Here is an 18,602-nt window from a genome sequence, read left to right as displayed (position 1 = left end):
CTATTTCTAGACTCAGTTCCACATACTTACTATTTATAGTAAGTCACTATTCAGGGTTTCTATTTTTAGACAGGCATCCAATCACATGGAGAACAGGGAGAGTCGACTCCTGGCTCAGACGGCTTAGCAATCAGACAAGTACATCAAGAGATATTAAAGTTTAAGTGACTTAAGTGATTTATTTAATATTTTAATATTATTATAAAGTTCTAAAGTAACTTTATAATAATAAAGTCACTTTAATATAATAAAGTGCATTAAGTGAATAATTTAATGTGGGAATAAATCTTTTATCCCACATTGGCCAGGAAGGTGTTTGAGCTCTCTTAAGGAAAGAATAAAAGGAAAGGCAAGAGTTCATTCTTGGAATCCAGTTGATGAATAGTATTTTGATTGATTTTTATTGTGGAGCCTAGGGCTTTCGCAATTTTCTTCTTTGATCATAGGAAATGAAAACTTCCTATTGATAGCAATTTTGAAGGTGTGAAACAACATCTGAATTATTGCAGTTGTGGGAAAGAATACTTCAGTTCTTTCATTTGTGCAAATTGGTGAAGTTTTCTACAAGGGTTTGAAGTTTATTGTTGAAGAAGATTTATAGTTGGTTGTGAATCATCCTTATTTGGCAACAAATTATTCAAGGTTTTAAGAGCAGATTACAAGTTTGTTCTTGCTGCTACAGTGTGCATGAACAGTGCGCGTGAACAGTGCCATGAACAGTGCGCTACAGTGCCATGAACAGTGCGCATGAACAGTGCCGTGAATAGTGCGCTACAGTGCCGTGAACAGTGCGCATGAATAGTGCGCTACAGTAGTTGGAGTTCTATAGAAGGGGATTTAGAGAGGTTGAACAGCTATATATATGTGACAAGGGATTTGCATATGAGGAGAATCAAACCAATATATCAAGGCAGCCATTGAAATACCAGGTTTTCTATCTATGGTCATTGTATTAGAAAATCATTACTTCATTGCATCATTTTCTATTATGATTATATCATGAAATATTTGGAGGTTGCATATGTTTAATGGAGATATAATTTGCATATTCCACATTCAACATTGATCAGCCATTTAGCTTTCATGCCAATTGTTTGCTTAAATGCCTAATGGCTGTAGGTGTACTTTCGGATGCATGACAAGTGTTTGTCTTAATGTCAACTAGCTGTACTAGTTAATTTCAGTCATTACATATGTGTGGAAAGGTCTAAAACAGCTAGTATATCATTTCTATAACAACTTTGCATTGTTAGAAGCTTTCCATAACTTCATTTGCAGCCTACAAACCCAAAGAAGACAAATAAAGAATTCACTACAGCGGCTTCAAACGTTGCATGCCAAATGTTTGACAATATTCCTTGGTGTTCATATAAGCAAAACAGGGTCAGATTAGCCAAGGGATATTACAGCTTAAAGGATGTATACAGGATACAGAAGATACTGATTGATGGGGAGTTAGTTCCTTACGATCAAGATGGAGACAAGGATGCACTGAGATGAGTGTTTCAGGATCCAGGACTGGAGATGAGGGCTAGACATGTGGCGTGGGACACCATGACACAGACAAGATTGGAATTACTGGCGGTTCCAGTAGGAGTTATCAGTGGGTTCATCTATCCGGATAGAGCGATACGAGGGTTGGCTATGGGATAGGGGAGGACTCTAGAGAGGGATACAACTAGGCTCAAGAGATAGCTTTAGGATACTGAGCGGGAGAGGGATCAGGTTATTTAGCGTTATACAAAGGCTGAGACAGAACTGAGGGCAGGGAGGCAAGTAGCAGAGGACACAAGGGCCGGATACGCCTATGTTCTATAGGTAGGGGAGGAGATAACCTACTAGAGAGATGTGTACTATGGAGTGGTGCCACCAGATCAGTGGGCTAGGAGCTTCTAGAGACCATCACAGACTGCGCCGACCATTGGAGGGAGAGACAGGAGACAGGCGTCTAGTGGTGGGGTCATGGGTCCTCCACCAACACAAGATAGAGGGCGTAGGAGAGATGATCCTGGGGTGGGTCCTTCCAAGGCTCAGACTCTGTCGAGGCCAACTTGCTCTGAGGGAGGGAGTTCATCATATCCTTAAAGGGCTCCCTATGTATCAGTTTTTATAGCATTTTATATGATGATGTACACACCCTCGGGTGATTGTAGCCATATGATTTTGACATCATTGTATCATGACACTTATGATTTTGATATATATATGAGATGATTCATCCTTGCGACAGCTATATGCATGTGTACCTATATGATGCTTCTGATGAGCTTAAAATATGCTTATAATTTGGATGTTATGATAAACTTTTAAATGCCTTTACTGTTGTTATTTCATGGCTGTACAGACTTTGTTGAAACCTTTTATTGGGATATCTTGTAGCAAGATACTTTTATATTCCTGCAGCTCATTGTGTTGACTTGATTGCATTTATCACCCCGTTGACTCCCTAAAATGACTGGTATAGCGTATACAGTTTTTGAATGATGAAGTAGATTTAAATGTGTGATTAATGAATAGATATCGTGTATATGCCATACGCCTTTTCTGTTGCCTGTTACCTTTTGTTGTAGGTTGTTGAAGAATGATCGAGTCAAGCACAGCCGATCTCGGGCTTGCAGTAAAGTCCATTTCATGCATGACTTCGAGGGAGCTCCGACGAAGACTCTTTGACCGAAACCATGGGAAAGAATTTTAATGACAGTTAATCTGGAAAGAGTGTAGCACTAGATTCTCTCTGGATCGGGTTGAATGCATAAATTCATTTATGAAGTTTGTTCCTTGATTCAGGGATATATTTTATTCCCACATCTTTCTTTGATGGAGTTAGTTAGTTAGTTGCTCTCCTATTTTTAAATAAAGCTCTCCTCCTGCGAGAAGAAAAGGGGGGATGATAGATAGAGTAAGATAAAATTAGAGTAGTAGATATCATGTAAGAATCAATATGATAATGAAAGACATAATCTGTTTAACCAGAGACAGAGTTTGTTGTTAGTTTCCATATCAACAAAACAATGTATGTCATTCTATTTTTATGAATAAAGTTCAATGAAGTTCCGAGTTTAGCATCTGCATAATCAGTAGATGCTTGCTAAGGGGGCCCACTTAGTAAGTATCTGTAGCTAGTTAGTTAGTTGTTCTTTCTTGTTAAGCTCCAGTTTACTTTCATCTTTAAAGTTTTTATACAAACTCAACCTTATATTGCTTCTGCATCACAAGGAATCCATAACTGTACCTGTTCCTGCAGCATAAGGCCAGTTCATAGTTTGTGTTTCAGTTGTAGTTATCATGGTTTATGTTTTAATCAAATCATGGTTGAGTTAAAGAACTTTACATTACCTTCCTGTAGCATAGATAGAATTTCTTTCCAGTATGTATTTCTGCTAAGATTTGACCAAAATGAATTCCTAGTGCATATATTTTGCTGCGCCATTTAAAGTATACATCCCCTAGTTTGACAAGTAAATGAACGTCTACAGAGAGAGATATTGGTCCCCTGTTGGAATGCCCAATTCCCAGGAAAGATTTTATTGTGATTTTCATATCCTTTTGCAGGCGCGACCATTTTTGGCGCCATTGCGGGGGATGGCATCTACCTAGGAGTTTATCAGAAGCCATTTTTAGCATTAGTTTAGCTTGTTAGTAAAATTTTCTAGATCCTTCAAGCCACTATTCATCATATTGCATGCATAGAAGAAGAAGAGATGCCGTGGGAAGGTTCCTCCCTAAAAATCTATTTATTAAACTACAATTTGACCTACCTGACAATGAACCTGAGGAAAATCCATTCGCTCTGTTATTCCAGCAACCAAACATGGCAAATAATCCACCTCCTGCATTTGTGTTTCCTATTGTTCCTCAGGGAGATACTGACAATCTTAAAAACATTCCCTCTTCCTTGCTTCCAAAGTTTTATGGCCTGATCACAGAGGACCCCGAAACCTTTCTGTTTGAATTTGATGTCCTCTGTCGCAGTTATGACTACAACACAGACGCTCATAACTGAAGTTATTTCCTTCCACCTTGAAGGAAGGAGCTCTTAGATGGTTCATGAGTCTGGAAAGAGGTGTCATCGATAGTTGGGCGGCCATGCAGACGACATTCCTTGACAAGTATAAGGAATATTGTAAGAGCGCCAGCAAAAGTGATGACATATTTCAAATTTAGGAGAAGGACGATGAAAGTCTGGAAGATTATATTTCCAGATTCTTGTTTTCACTAAAGAGGAACTCAAACCATACTCTCAACGAGGACTCTCAGAAACTACTATTTCTAAGGGGAATCAGTGATGCCTGTATAGATGCCCTGGACCTGATAGGAGGAGGTGATATAACCCAGCTGCCTTGGGATGATATAAAGAAAATATGTCTTAACTACTCTCGAGCAATAGTGAAGAAAGGTCGAGGTCATCATGCTACAATAGGGAAGTCTTCTTCTGGTGGAGTTTCCCAAATGGAGATAACAAATTTGCTATCTAACTTCAAGCAGGACATCATTAATAATATGGCTACACAACTGGACGCTATGCAAGCTCGGAAGAAACATGAGGAGGCTGAAGCAGTTTTGGCCGAGTTCTGTCCACACTAACGAAAAAAGAAGCGTGACTGCAGATGCAAGATGGTGGCTAATTTGGAAGCCAACCAACTACTCACTAACTTCAAGCCAGTAGAAGGAGATGATGATCAAGTGTTCTTTGTTGCACAAAGGAGACCATGGGCCCAAAGACAAGGTATGCCTCAAGATCCTTTAACTTTTGGTAATTCCTATTCTGGCTATAATAACCAATGGCAACATGCATATGGACCACCACCACCCTGGAATCCACCTCAACCAAATTGGCCTAATTATCAGAACTAGCAATGGCAATCCCCTCAAGGAGGATGGTAGCAGCCACAAGGGCAATGGACCCCACCTTCAGGAAATTGGCAGCAAAATCCTCAATGGCGAGGCCCTCAGCAATGGCAAAACCAGTCCTCTGGATTCCTGCAGTTTCCACAGCCACAACCACAGGCCCTTATGTCGCCTCTTGCAGTAATTGCCACAAATCCTGGACCTCCAAAACAAACGCCTATGCCTGCCTAGCCGTTGCCCAATCTCAATAATAAACAACAGCAGTCTACATATCTTGCTGAAGCCAACCAATATCAAGCTTATGCTTTAAACATTAATGACATCCATTTGAGGTCTGGAACTACTTTACCTACTCCAAAACTGCCTCTGATTACTGAAATACCATATTCTCCCCATGAAGAATCTACTATACCTGTTGTTCCTACTGAGCAGATGCTCATAACTGATACAGTTCCTAAAGAGCCTATTTTGCAAAATCAAGACAACCCACCTTTTCCTCAGAGGTTGCAAAGTACTGCATATAAACCCATGGAAGAACCCACTTTTGACATTCTGGATCAGCTCAAGAATGTGCAGATTCAAATTCCTTTATTTCAGGCTATTAAAGATATTCCTATTTTTGGAAAAGCTATTAAAGAAGCCTGTTTGAAGAAGCCTGGATGAAAGAAAAAGGATCCTCAAGCAATTCATGTACTAGGAAAATTGGCTGATATAATGTTGGGAAATGTAGTTATTCCAAAGTATATTGACCCTAGAAGTCCTGTAGTGTAGATAAATGTAAATGGCCAAGTTGTAAAAAATGTTTTGATTGATTTAGGTGCTGCCATTAATGTCATGACAAAGCATACTATGGACTCCCTGAACATTTCAAACATTAGGTCTACACCCACAATTCTACAGCTTGCAGACAGCTCCACAGTTAAACCTGATGGGATAGTAGAAGATGTAATTGTCACTCTTGAATCTTAGAAGTATCCTGCTGATTTCACAATATTATCAGTTAAGGCAACTTTAGGAGGATATCCAGTTATTCTTGGTAGACCATGGTTAGCAACTGCTGATGCTTTTATAGGATGTCATTCTAGAGATATGACCATTTCTGATGGACAGTCCACACAGAAATTGGCTCTGTATCCGCCTGCTAGACCTCAGCCAGATTTGTCCCAACCTGTTTGGCCAGATGTGGGGGAAGAAATTGAAGAAGCCAATTCTTTGGCTCAATTAATGATGATTCAAAATGACCCATTCTCACAACTTTAGAGTGAGGATGCCTTGCTATTTCAAATTCTACAGTACAACTCTGATCTAAATGGTACTCATTTACAATGTTTCCTGCAACAACCAAATTCTGAAAGTTCACTGCCTAAACTTCCAGCAATTTTTCATAATTTGCTTCCACAAGAGATACAAACATTCCCTGTAGACTCTATGAGTAATCTCACGGAGCAGATAGAATTGTCTCAAGGTCATTATTTGAATATCAATAGCAAGTTGTCATAGTCTCAACAGGCTGACCTATTAAAAATGCTACAAGAACAGCATAAAGCTTTTGCATAGGAATATGGGGACATGCAAGGAATATATCCTCAAGTTTGTACTCATAGGATATATATCGAAGAAGATTGTTCACCAATTAGACAACCTCAAAGAAGAGTAGATCCAACACTTAGAGAGATAGTTAAAAGTGAGCTTCAAAAATTGCTTGATGCTGGTTTTATTTATCCAATCTCTGACAGTCAATGGGTTTCTCCATTAGTCATTGTCCCCAAGAAAGGTGGAAAATGGAGAGTATGTGTAGATTACAGAGAATTGAACAGTGCCACTAAAAAAGATCACTTTCCACTACCTTTTGTAGATCAAGTACTAGACTCACTGTCTAGCAAAAGATATTTTTCCTTTTTGGATGGTTACAGTGGGTACAATCAGATAAAAATTACCCCTGAAGATCAAGATAAGACCACTTTCACTACCTATGGAGTCACATTTGAAGAAGCACTGGTGAATTTAGAAAAAGTATTGAAAAGGTGTAGAGAACAAAATTTGTCTCTAAACAGTGAGAAGTGTTTTCTAATGATGGAAGAAGGTATTGTTCTAGGTCATCATGTTTCAAAGAATGGAATTCAGGTTGACCCTGCTAAAATTGAAGTAATTCAGAATTTACAAACTCCTGCAAAACAGAAAGATGTCAGAAGTTTTCTTGGTCATGCAGGGTATTATAGAAGGTTTATAAAAGACTTCAGTAAAATTGGCAGTCCACTTTATGCTTTGTTAACAAAGGATTCCCAATTTGAGTGGACAGAGGCCTATGAAAAATCCTTCCTACAACTAAAGGACTTGCTTACTAAAGCCCCTGTTCTTCAAGGTCCAAAATAGAATTTGCCTTTTCACATACATGTTGATGCTTCTGACTTTGGCATAGGAGCAGTTCTGAGTCAAAAAGAAAATTCAGTTGAACATGCTATTTACTTTATCAACAAGAACCTTCAAGGTCTTGAACTCAACTATACTGTCACAGAAAAGGAGTTGATTGCAGTAGTGTATGCTTTGAATAAATTTAGGCATTATGTCACAGGTTATCAGATATTCGTCCATACTGACCATGCAGCAATCAAGTATCTGATGAAAAAACCTGCCATCTCTGGTAGGTTGGCACATTGGCTCCTATTGTTACAAGAATTTGACATTACCATAATTGACAAACCAGAGAGAGCTAATGTTGTAGCTAACTTTTTATCAAGACTTCAATCAGCTACACCTGTTGAACATGAGATCATTGATGATAGGTTCCTAGATGAACACTTGTTTTCCATCGCTACACATACACCCTAGTATGCAGACATTGCCAATTATCTAGCAGCAAACAGAATACCAGCCCACTTTTCTCCAAAAGAAAAGAAATTGTTAATAGAGAAAAGTTTTAACTTTTCCTGGATTGCGAATAGTTTGTTTTATACTAGACCTGATCAAGTAATGCGAAGATGTGTAAGAGAAGATGAAACTTACGACATATTGCATGCTTGCCATGATGAACCATGTGGAGGACATTTTGCAGCAAAAAGAACATCAATGAAAGTTCTTACAACAGGGTACTACTGGCTAACATTACATAAGGATGTTGTGGCCTATACAAGAAAATGTGACAGATGCCAGCGTATGGGAAGACCAACTAAGTCCGATGAAATGCCACTATATTCGTAGATAATAGTCACCCCTTTCGATAAATGGGGGATGGATTTTGTAGGGCCAATTGATCCACCATCAAATGGAAAGTCATACATTCTAGTTTGCACGGACTATGTAACAAAATGGGTTGAGATAGCAGCTATGACTCATGCCCGAGATAACAAAGTTGCTGAATTTCTGTATGAACAAATTTTTACAAGATTTGGAGTTCCCAGAGATCTTGTAACTGATCAAGGAGCTCAGTTTACGTCGAATCTAATCACTGCACTAATGAATGACTATAAAATCAAACATAGGAAGTCTAGCCCCTATCACCCTCAAGCCAATGGTAGGGCGGAGGTAACAAACAGAGAAATTGAGGCAATCCTCACAAAGATAGTGCAGATCCATAGAAAAGATTGGAGCAATAGACTTCCTGAAGCAGTTTGGGCTTACAGAACTACATGGAAAACAACAACTGGGTTTACACCTTTTGAGCTGCTTTTTGGGAAAATAGCCATGTTACCCATAGAATTTGAACACAAAACTTTGAGGATAGCTCTTGAACTCAATATAGACATATCTAAAGCACAGAAGGACTGTCTCCTGCAGTTAAATGCTTTGGACGAAATGAGAAAAGCCGCCCTGCAGCATACAGAATCAATCCAATAGCAAAGGAAGAAATGGCATGATCAGCACATCAAAACCAGAAAATTTTTTGCTGGAGATTGGGCTCTATTATATGATTCTAGATATCAAGAAACCCAAGGTAAGCTCACAACATGCTGGCTTGGCCCCTATGAAGTTAAGAATGTATTCGACAATGGAGCTGTATAGCTGGTAACAATAGACCCAGTCCGCTTCAAATTGCTAGTGAATAGCCACCGACTCCGGTTGTACCACAAACCAATCTCCAAGGAAGAATTCATGTAGCAGTTCGTTCAGGTTCCTTCCGCTACTCTTCCTGCAGCCGAAGGCTTTAGCCTTTCTCCTGCAATGTTACCATAATTTTCAAAAAAAAAAGCATGCCCATAATAAAGGTTTTCTTTTTAAAAAAAAGGAAACCCCTTTTTCTCCATTTTCATTTATCATCCCCATTTCACTTCTTTATCTTCCATCCATCCGTCACCCATCCAATTCATCCGTCCGCATCAACCTTAATTAAGATATCTTTCCCACTTGTCAATTCATTCAGACGCCGTCATCTTTCTTCACACGTACGTGCAATTATCAAAGGTATGCCATATCTTTTCTTATCGCATATTTGATTTATTTCATTCTATTCATTTATTGTTATGCATGTACCAGTCATTATTACCCGAACCTCTACCTGATCTTTATGACATGTGAGGACACATGTCATACTTTAAGTAGGGGGCAGGGTAGTCTATCTTTTAAAACTTGTCTTTTCACCACTGCCATAGCTGCAAAATAATCTTTCTTTAATATTTTTCTGGTACTTTCCAAATATGCTCGCATGTCCTTCTTTATTGCATGATTTTTGATTAAGAATGCTTATTCAAAAAGTTCATTTTTGGAAAAAAAGAAAGAAATGTGACGGCACAAAAGAAGAAAAACCAAAGCAGAAAGGGAAATAGAGAATTTGAATCTTCAGCAAAGAATTGAGTTCAGCTAAAGGAAAACTACAAACATGGGTGGTCAGTTGGTGTGACATGAGCCTGTAGCTCATGAATTGTTATTGCAAAATCCACAAACAGTCCACGCATTCAGTCTCTGTGGATGGTTAAATTATTTCTTGAGCTTAAATGATTTTGATGAGGAGGCTACTGGAGAATTTTTGAGAACCCTTTCTGAAGGGGAAGCCACCATATGGGGTCTAACAGTTGTTGCAACTGAAAACAGAATTGCTGAAGTAACCAGGCTTCCAGCCGTTGGAGAAAACTTTTCTTCAGACGCTACAGCTGCAAGGGCTGAGTTTTCAATACCTACTGATGGACCTCTGGAAGTCTCCAAGTAGGGATGCAAGCACGTATCATTGCCTCCTCCTTATTCAGAGTATGCTATTTACATAATCAGGTATTTGACCTGTGAAGGCCGTTTTTCCTATCTGCATTCTCATCATTTTAAATTATTGAGCCATATGAGGCATGGGTTAGTTATAAATGTTTCGAATTTCTTGTTAAAATTTTTAGAACAAAGTGCCCACGGAACTCAACAGGGGAAAGATAATTCTGTCGCTCATCATGACATTATTAAATTACTGATTGAGCGCTCTTTGAGAGATTTCTCACCTTTTTTCTGGCAACAATTTGTTGCCCAAAAAAGTTTGCAAATTCCACAACCCCCTAGGGTACTTACCTCACGGCCTCAAAAAAAGAAGAAAGAAATTGCATCTACCAGTAGAACAGGGCAAGGGTCATCTACTCCTGTAGCACTTGGTCCTGTAGCTTTCGCACCTGAATCCTCTGATAGGGTACAAACTAGGTCTACCACTAGGAGAGAGAAGGGAAAAACAAAGGCAGAAGGGTCCCCAAAATCTGACCCTCACTCTCAGAAAAGGCAATGCCCTTCTCCTGTAGCACCTTCCCCTGCAGTTGTTTCTCCTATAGCAACACCTATTGCTATTACTAGTTCACTATCATCTTCTGGTAGGGTAGAGCCCTCTGAACAAACAAGGAAGAGGAAAGCTATCGGAACACCTCCTGCAGCCGCATCAGTGCCAAGAAGGGTTTCCACAAGGAAACAATCTAAAACCTCCCCTGCTTCACCACAACCAGAGGTGATTGTAATTTCAGAAGGGTCTGTTAAGTCCAAATTTAATGTTTCTCAGAATGTGTCCGAAAATGCTGCTTAGAGTTCGTTCGTTCCTAAAGAAGAACAAGTTGAGACAAAAGAAACAAGGCATAATGAGCAAAAGTTACCAAATCTTGATGATTTGGCTACTGCTGCTATGCAATTTTCGGAGGAAGCATAAACTTCTCCACCGCAGCAACAAGAAGAATTTATCTTGCAGCAAGAGCAAAAACAGACTGAACAATTGAATGTGCCTAGTAAAGTTGTATTCCACCCTGCAATTTGTAAAGTCATTGTTGTGTATAAGAGAACGTTTTTAATTGAGTTTCTGGAATATGTTAAAGCTAATTGGAAAACAGTTACATTGCAAACCCTGACTTTTCGACTCATAGCCCAGAGTGACATGCATCAAAGTCTATGGGAAATAGAAAAGAGGAAATTGAAAAAGAAAATTGAAAGTCAGAAGCAGGAAATTGCTGAGTTGAAAGCAAAAATGGACGAAATGTTAAAAGTAACTGGTCAGATTATGGAATGTAGACCACCACCCAAAGTTTATGCTCTGTGCCTTAAAAAATAGTTTTTATAGTTTCAATTGATGAGAATTTCTAGAAACCAAGATCCTATAATTCATACTGCCAAGGAATTCTATGAAGCATACCAGGCAGCCGCTAACTGGTTAAGGAATTCTCTGTGTGAATTCTATTTGCATGGCTTTTTAATACCATTTGAAACAGAATGAAATCCTCTTCTATATATTGGTGATATTCATTTGAGAGCATTTATGTCATGGGCAGCAAATGAGGTGAATTATGGTAGGCAGTGGGAAACATATGAGGAAGCTGAGAAAACAGAGCCTGTTCCATTACGTTCTCAAAGTTCAAACCCCCATGCAATGTTGAAAGATTGGTTTGCTCTGACATATGGTATTAATAATGTTTCAGCAAGAGAGAAAATATTTGATATCAGAAAATAAGTATATGATGAATTCCAGGCACAACAATATTCATTTTGGAAACTGGCATACACCAGAAGTGATAAAAGATGGGAGAGATTAACTGTTGGGTTAAGAAAGTCAGAACCACATGGTCCCCTAAATTTCACAGCAACTCTCAAACAAACCAACAGATATATTCAATTAGGACTTCAAACAAGATTTGAACTGTGGCTGCCACTGACATTCAGAGCCCCTGTGCTAATGTGGCCACTTTATCCTCACCAGGCTACAAATCTTAACAATGAATTAGAAGACCAAAGGTATGAAAGATGCCGGGATTTCAGAAGATTTTATTACAAGTTTAGAAATCCGTTTCAGAGCCAGGCAGCAACCACCGACTTCAGAGAAACCACCAGGAAAGTTAATGCTGGAGGACCAGCATTGGGCTAAGTAGGGGGCAATGATGAGCTTAAAATATGCTCATAATTTGGATGTTATGATAAACTTTTAAATGCCTTTACTGTTGTTATTTCATGGCTGTTCAAACTTTGTTGAAACCTTTTATTGGGATATCCTGTAGCAAGATACTTTTATATTCTTGCAGCTCATTATGTTGACTTGATTGCATTTATCGTCCTGTTGACTCCCTAAAATGACTGGAATATCGTATATAGTTTTTGAATGATGAAGTAGATTTAAATGTGTGATTAATGAATAGATATCGTGTATATGCCATACGCCTTTTCTGTTGCCTGTTACCTTTTGTTGCAGGTTGTTGAAGAATGATTGAGTCAAGCGCAGCCGATCTCGGCTTTGCAATAAAGTCCATTTTCTACATGACTTCGAGGGAGCTCCGGCGAAGACTCTTTGATCGAAACCATGGGAAAGAGTTTTAATGACAGTTAATCTGGAAAGAGTGGAGCACTAGATTCTCTCTGGATCAGGTTGAACGCATAAATTCATTTATGAAGTTTATTCCTTGATTCGGGGATATATTTTACTCCCACGTCTTTCTTTGATGGAGTTAGTTAGTTAGTTGCTCTCCTGTTTTTAAATAAAGCTCTCCTCCTGCGAGAAGAAAAGGGGGGATGATAGATAGAGTAAGATAAAATTAGAGTAGTAGATATCATGTAAGAATCAATATGATAATGAAAGACAGAATCTGTTTAACCAGAGACAGAGTTTGTTGTTAGTTTCCATATCAACAAAACAATGTATGTCATTCTATTTTTATGAATAAAGTTCAATGAAGTTCTGAGTTTAGCATCTGCATAATCAGTAGATGCTTGCTAAGGGGGCCCACTTAGTAAGTATCTGTAGCTAGTTAGTTAGTTGTTCTTTCTTGTTAAGCTCCAGTTTACTTTCATCTTTAAAGTTTTTATACAAACTCAGCCTTATATTGCTTCTGCAGCACAAGGAATCCATCACTGTACCTGTTCCTGCAGCATAAGGCCAGTTCATAGTTTGTGTTTCAGTTGTAGTTACCATGGTTTCTATTTTAATCAAATCATGGTTGAGTTAAAGAACTTTGCATTACCTTCCTGTAGCGTAGATATAATTTCTTTCCAGTATGTATTTCTGCTAAGATTTGACCAAAATGAATTCCTAGTGCATATATTTTGCTGCGCCATTTAAAGTATACGTCCCCTGGTTTGACAAGTAAATGAATGTCTACAGAGATAGATATTGGTCACCTGTTGGAATTCCCAATTCCCAGGAAAGATTTAACTGTGATTTTCATATCCTTTTGTGGGCGCGACCAGCTTCTATGTGTTAATGCATGATGATTCTTATGATATGGATGCAAATATGTACATGTTAAAATGCAATATTTTTGTTCTTTTATGTTTTTACATGTTATGCATATCTAAATGTGAATGTATGAAATGCAGATGAAAATACAAATTACTATTTGCATAATGAAAATGTAAAATGTGCTAGCATGTGTTGTGTACAGGATGTGATGCAATTGTAATATCTATATGTATATATGAAATGCTTAATATGTGATAATGCAGGTGCAACTACATGAGATGCAAATGTTTTTGGTGTGTCATTATACTCAATCATGTGATAGCAGGCTACATGGACTCAAGGATGATGGAGGTCAATCAAGAAAGGGGGATAGAAGATATGGAAGTGAAAGACCTTCTTGTGTGTTATCATCATTGAGCTTTATTATGGCAAGTACGTTATGACAATCAAGATATATGTTCGACCCAGAAATTCATTGTACCCATTTGCATGGAGATAAGATAGTCACAAAAAAGGAATGCCCGAGTTCACACTAACTCACAATATCCTCATATCCTTGGACAAGTCATAGCATTAATAAGAGACAATCCACATACCCCTCATATAAAAATAGGTGACGATACCCCGTCCTCGTCTTTCTAGTCAAAGATGTCCTGGACATAAGATGTCTAGTCAGAGACATCTTGGAAAAGCTAAAAGACATATCACTAAAAGATAAAATCAAAAAGAAAATCAAGACTCGACACAAACATCCACTGTAGTCCAAAAGTTTAGTGTCTCTTGTCACTTGTATAAGTCTATTTGATTGTGGTCACAATGTTTACTTTCACAAAAGGATAGATAGCACTGAACCATAATGTTGTCTAAGTCTATTGAAAGATTTGATTTGTTGAAGCCCATTATTGTTGCGTCTCATATGAAACTGACTCAATCCATGAAACTGATACTTTATTGTGGAGAAGATGAAACTTTATTGTGGATCTGGTGATGAAAATGTTATTTTATTATGGATTGCGTGTAGATAGACTGAAGAAAATTTGGAAGAAACTATACTCCTCAGAACGTGTGATGCCTTTCAGTTCCACACCCATTACTAGACGTAGTATTTTCCTTAGCCACAGATAGGAGCTGATTTATTATGGATGGAAAGGTTGTGAAAAGGAAGGATTATTATGAATGGCGAACCAATCTTGGGTAGATCAATAACAAGCCATAATGGGAATGGGTAAGTTTATTATGAATGGATAGGTTGTGAGTGTGCAAAGTGAAGGATGAGATCGAATCCTGAAGGAGGAGGAGCAATGTCTCTACACATGGCATCGGTGACCCAATTTTCACAATGGTACTTGCCCAGGGTGCCACCGAAGTGGTTTTCACCATTGGACGAAATGTTTTTCTATTTTCCAATTTTTTTGTGTCACAAGGTGCCTGTTTGCTAGGTTTTTACCATGTAATGATTTTTTTATGTTTATGATTTTTTTGTATTTTTGAATTTTTTTGTATTTTTTCAACTTTTTTGAGTTTTTTTTTTTTTGAATTAGGATACTCTGAAGAGCTATGTGTAAAACCTGCGAAGGTGCATGTTGTTGATAGGATCCTTCAAAGCTTCACCATCTAGAGTTGAAAGCTGATATGCACCAGATCCATAGGCTGTTGTAATGATGTAAGGACCAAGCCAATTTGGTTCGAACTTTCCCTTCTTCTCTTTGTCTTGCTCAGTTTTAAGATTTTTGTTTAGAACTAAGTCATCCACCTCAAACATATGAAGCTTAACCTTATGATTGTAGCTTCATTGTTCCTTGACTAAATTATGTGTAGCTCAAGTGACTATTTTCCTTGATAAAGGAACTGAGATAAAATTACCAGTGTGTGGACTAGGTAAGCCCATATATGTGTCACCTAAAGAAGTTTGGGCATCCCTGACAACAAATTCCCTCGAGGAAGCTCCATAAAAAGGTCCATGATGTATCGCCAGAAGGGAAAGGATGTGCGGAACAAGTGGATGAGTGATGAAGGCTTATGATTGTGAAAATAAGTGAAAGTTGGATAGCATGATGGAGACTTAGGATCAACAAGTATGCTTTTTTACTTGAAATTGTAGAACTTTTGCCCCCAGTTATTTTGATATTAGGGGAGATCAACTCTTCTTCTTTTTTCTTCATATGATTTTTATCTTTGACCTTGATTTGTTCAGAGTCCAATAGCTTTTGATTTTGATTTGGACTAAAGGACTTTTCTTTATTTTTGACTTTTAGATTTTTCTTTTCAAAGCTTGATTCTTGATCCACAATTAGTAAGCGCTTTTCTGATTCTTGTTCATCCAAGTCAAGGAGCAGAGTGAAAATGAAATGAATAGATGATATGGTAAGGCTATGTGAGTTCTTAAGAGGGCTAGCGATACACTCAATAGATTCTTCGTTGTAACCACTCTTAGGACTATTGATATCAAGAGACACTTGCACTACTAGAGGAGATTTGTATTTAGATTTAATAGCCACAACACTAGGTAATTCACACCCAATTCCTTGGTATTGCAAGTTGTTTGTAGGTTGTGCTTGTTGACTGAATACCTTAGGAGATAGTGAGAGTTGATCAACATGAAAGATATACTCACCACATCCCATGTCTTTAATATTGAATTGTTCTTTTAGCTCTATTTGTTTGGATATAGAAGATTTTAATGATTATGGATCCACATATACTGATGAAGGAATAGCTTCTCTATTAACTAGAATTGTTATTTCTGATATAGGTCGTAGATTGTTGAAATATATGAATGGATTTGGATCAGCTTTGACGATAACTTCAACTCCATTGTGTGGAAACTAGATACATTGATGATATGTAGATGAGATTGTGCTCATCTCATGAATCCATGGGCATCCCAAGAGTATGTTGTATGTGAGATCGAGGTCTAGGACTTGACAAACAACATCCTTTGTAACTGGCCCAACTCTGAGAGGTAAGGTCATTGTGCCCTTGGATGATCGCTCTTCATTATCATATGCCTTGATGGTATTTTTGTCTGTAAAATTCACACTTTTTTAGAGTATCCCAATTTTTTAATAGTGCTCAATATACAAATGTTGAGACCAGCTCCTCCATCTATTAGGGCTTATTTTATTCAATGTTTGTGTAAGAAGGCTTCAATGTGTAAAAATGCATTATGTGGTTGGCTCACAGAGGCATCCTCAGCTTCTATGAATGTAATGGAGTGCGGAATGGAAAGGTATCACACCATGGATTGAAATTGGTCCATGTTCAGATTTGTGGGGACATAAGTGTCTCTCAAAGTTTTGTCAAGAATGGGCTTATGTGCAGGAGATATTCATAAAATCTCTAGAATGGAGATAAGTGTGGGTGTCTTCCCTAACTGTTCTACAAGGTCATACTCAGGTTTTGTTTATGAGGAAGTTGTGTTTGTAGCTGGAGAACATTGCAATGTGAATTTACCTTGATGAGTTGTAACATTACATTCAGAGGTAGGTTCGAAAGAAGATCCAATGCCTTTTAGGACAACCTTGGGTCTTTGGGTAGAATTTTAAGGCGTTTTGTCCTTGATGATAATGGTAGAGACATAATTGTCCATTGAAATGTGATTGATAGTTGAATCATAGTTATAGGATGCTCTGGTATAGTTGGTCTGCTCATCTGTGGCTTTAGCTTTTCCCTTGTCATGTTTTTGGAATGGTTCTTTAAACATTTCATGTTCTTGATTGGATGAGTGTCCTTCGATCTCAATGTCACCTCTATCAATAAGATCTTGTATGATGTTCTTCAGCCGATGACAATTTCATGTTTTATGACCCTTTCTCTTATGAAATTCATAATACTCATCATCGTTCCACCAATTTGGTTTGACCTTTCACTCATATGGAGGCAGACCTAGAATTGTTATTATTTTGTTTGCCACTAGCTTCTTGAAAGCTGATTCAAGTGGTTCTCCCAATGGGGTGTATTTTCTTTGTAGTTTTCAAGTTGTTTGAGTATTCACTTGATTGTTTGTAGAGCTTGATCCAGAAAAAAACAATTTTGGGTCGTACTGTATTGGCATCAACAACACCATCATTGACTGTGTTCTTGTTTTTATTCCAAAATCTTGGCTTGTCTTTTCCTTTAAAGTCCTCTTTGTTTTCTTTGAATATCATAATGACTCCTTGTTCAATTTGGACCTTCTCTGTTGCTAAGCCTTTTTCAATGACGTCCTTGTAGGTGGACAAACAAGATTTTCTTAAATCATAACCAATTTCTCTATGAACATTCTGTGTGAACGTCTCTACCATTTGTTTTTGTGGAATTTCACAAGAGCATCTGCTAGCTAGATTCCTCCATCTTTGTAAAAATGATCAAAAAGAGTCTCCATCCTTTTGCTTGGTGTTGAACAAAGTAGTGACTGATATGTCTGTCTCTATGTTGTATGAGAAATGTTGGATAAAAGCCTCTGCTAGATCACCCCATGACTTAATTCTAGGTGGAAGTTGGGAGAACCATTCCATAGCTTGATCACCTAAGCTTTGTGGGAATAATCTAATCAAATATCTTCTTCTGATGCTACCTCAATGCAAGTTGTGAAAAAACTGTCTTATATGTGCCTTAGGATCTCCTTTGCCTCTGTACTTATCAAGCTTTGGTGTCATGAAATGTGTAGGAAAAGGAGGCATTGGAATGCTTTTGTCAAATGGATAGTGACATATGTCTCTCATTGTGTAAGCTGGCTTTGGTCTATTTATATCCTCCATTTCCCTTTGTAAGTCCTTAATTTGCTGCTCCAAATTGTTCTTAGGTGGAGACTGACTTCTTTGACCATACTCCATGCCTGAACCACCAGGTGGAGGAGGAGCATGTTGCATATATGGATGGTATTGATGATATAGATGTTCATATGGAGGAGGTCTATAGTGATGTTGTGTATAAGGACCAGTTGGTATAGAGTCATGATGAGGAATAGAATATCTATTTTGTCCATGTATACCATACTCTACAGGCATGTCATGAGTTTTTTCTAATGTGTTGCCCCCAAATTTGACATGAGGTTTCCTTGTGTCCAAATTTTGATCATGCCTTTGGAGATCCAATTGCTTTGGTGGTTGGTCCTTAGCATTGGTATGCGATTGAGTATATTTTTCTGCATAAGACTTCCATAATGGTC

This window comes from Cryptomeria japonica, chromosome 10 (genome assembly GCF_030272615.1).
Source record: "Cryptomeria japonica chromosome 10, Sugi_1.0, whole genome shotgun sequence".
NCBI lineage: Eukaryota > Viridiplantae > Streptophyta > Pinopsida > Cupressales > Cupressaceae > Cryptomeria > Cryptomeria japonica.
Note: the sequence above shows the minus strand (reverse complement) of the source record.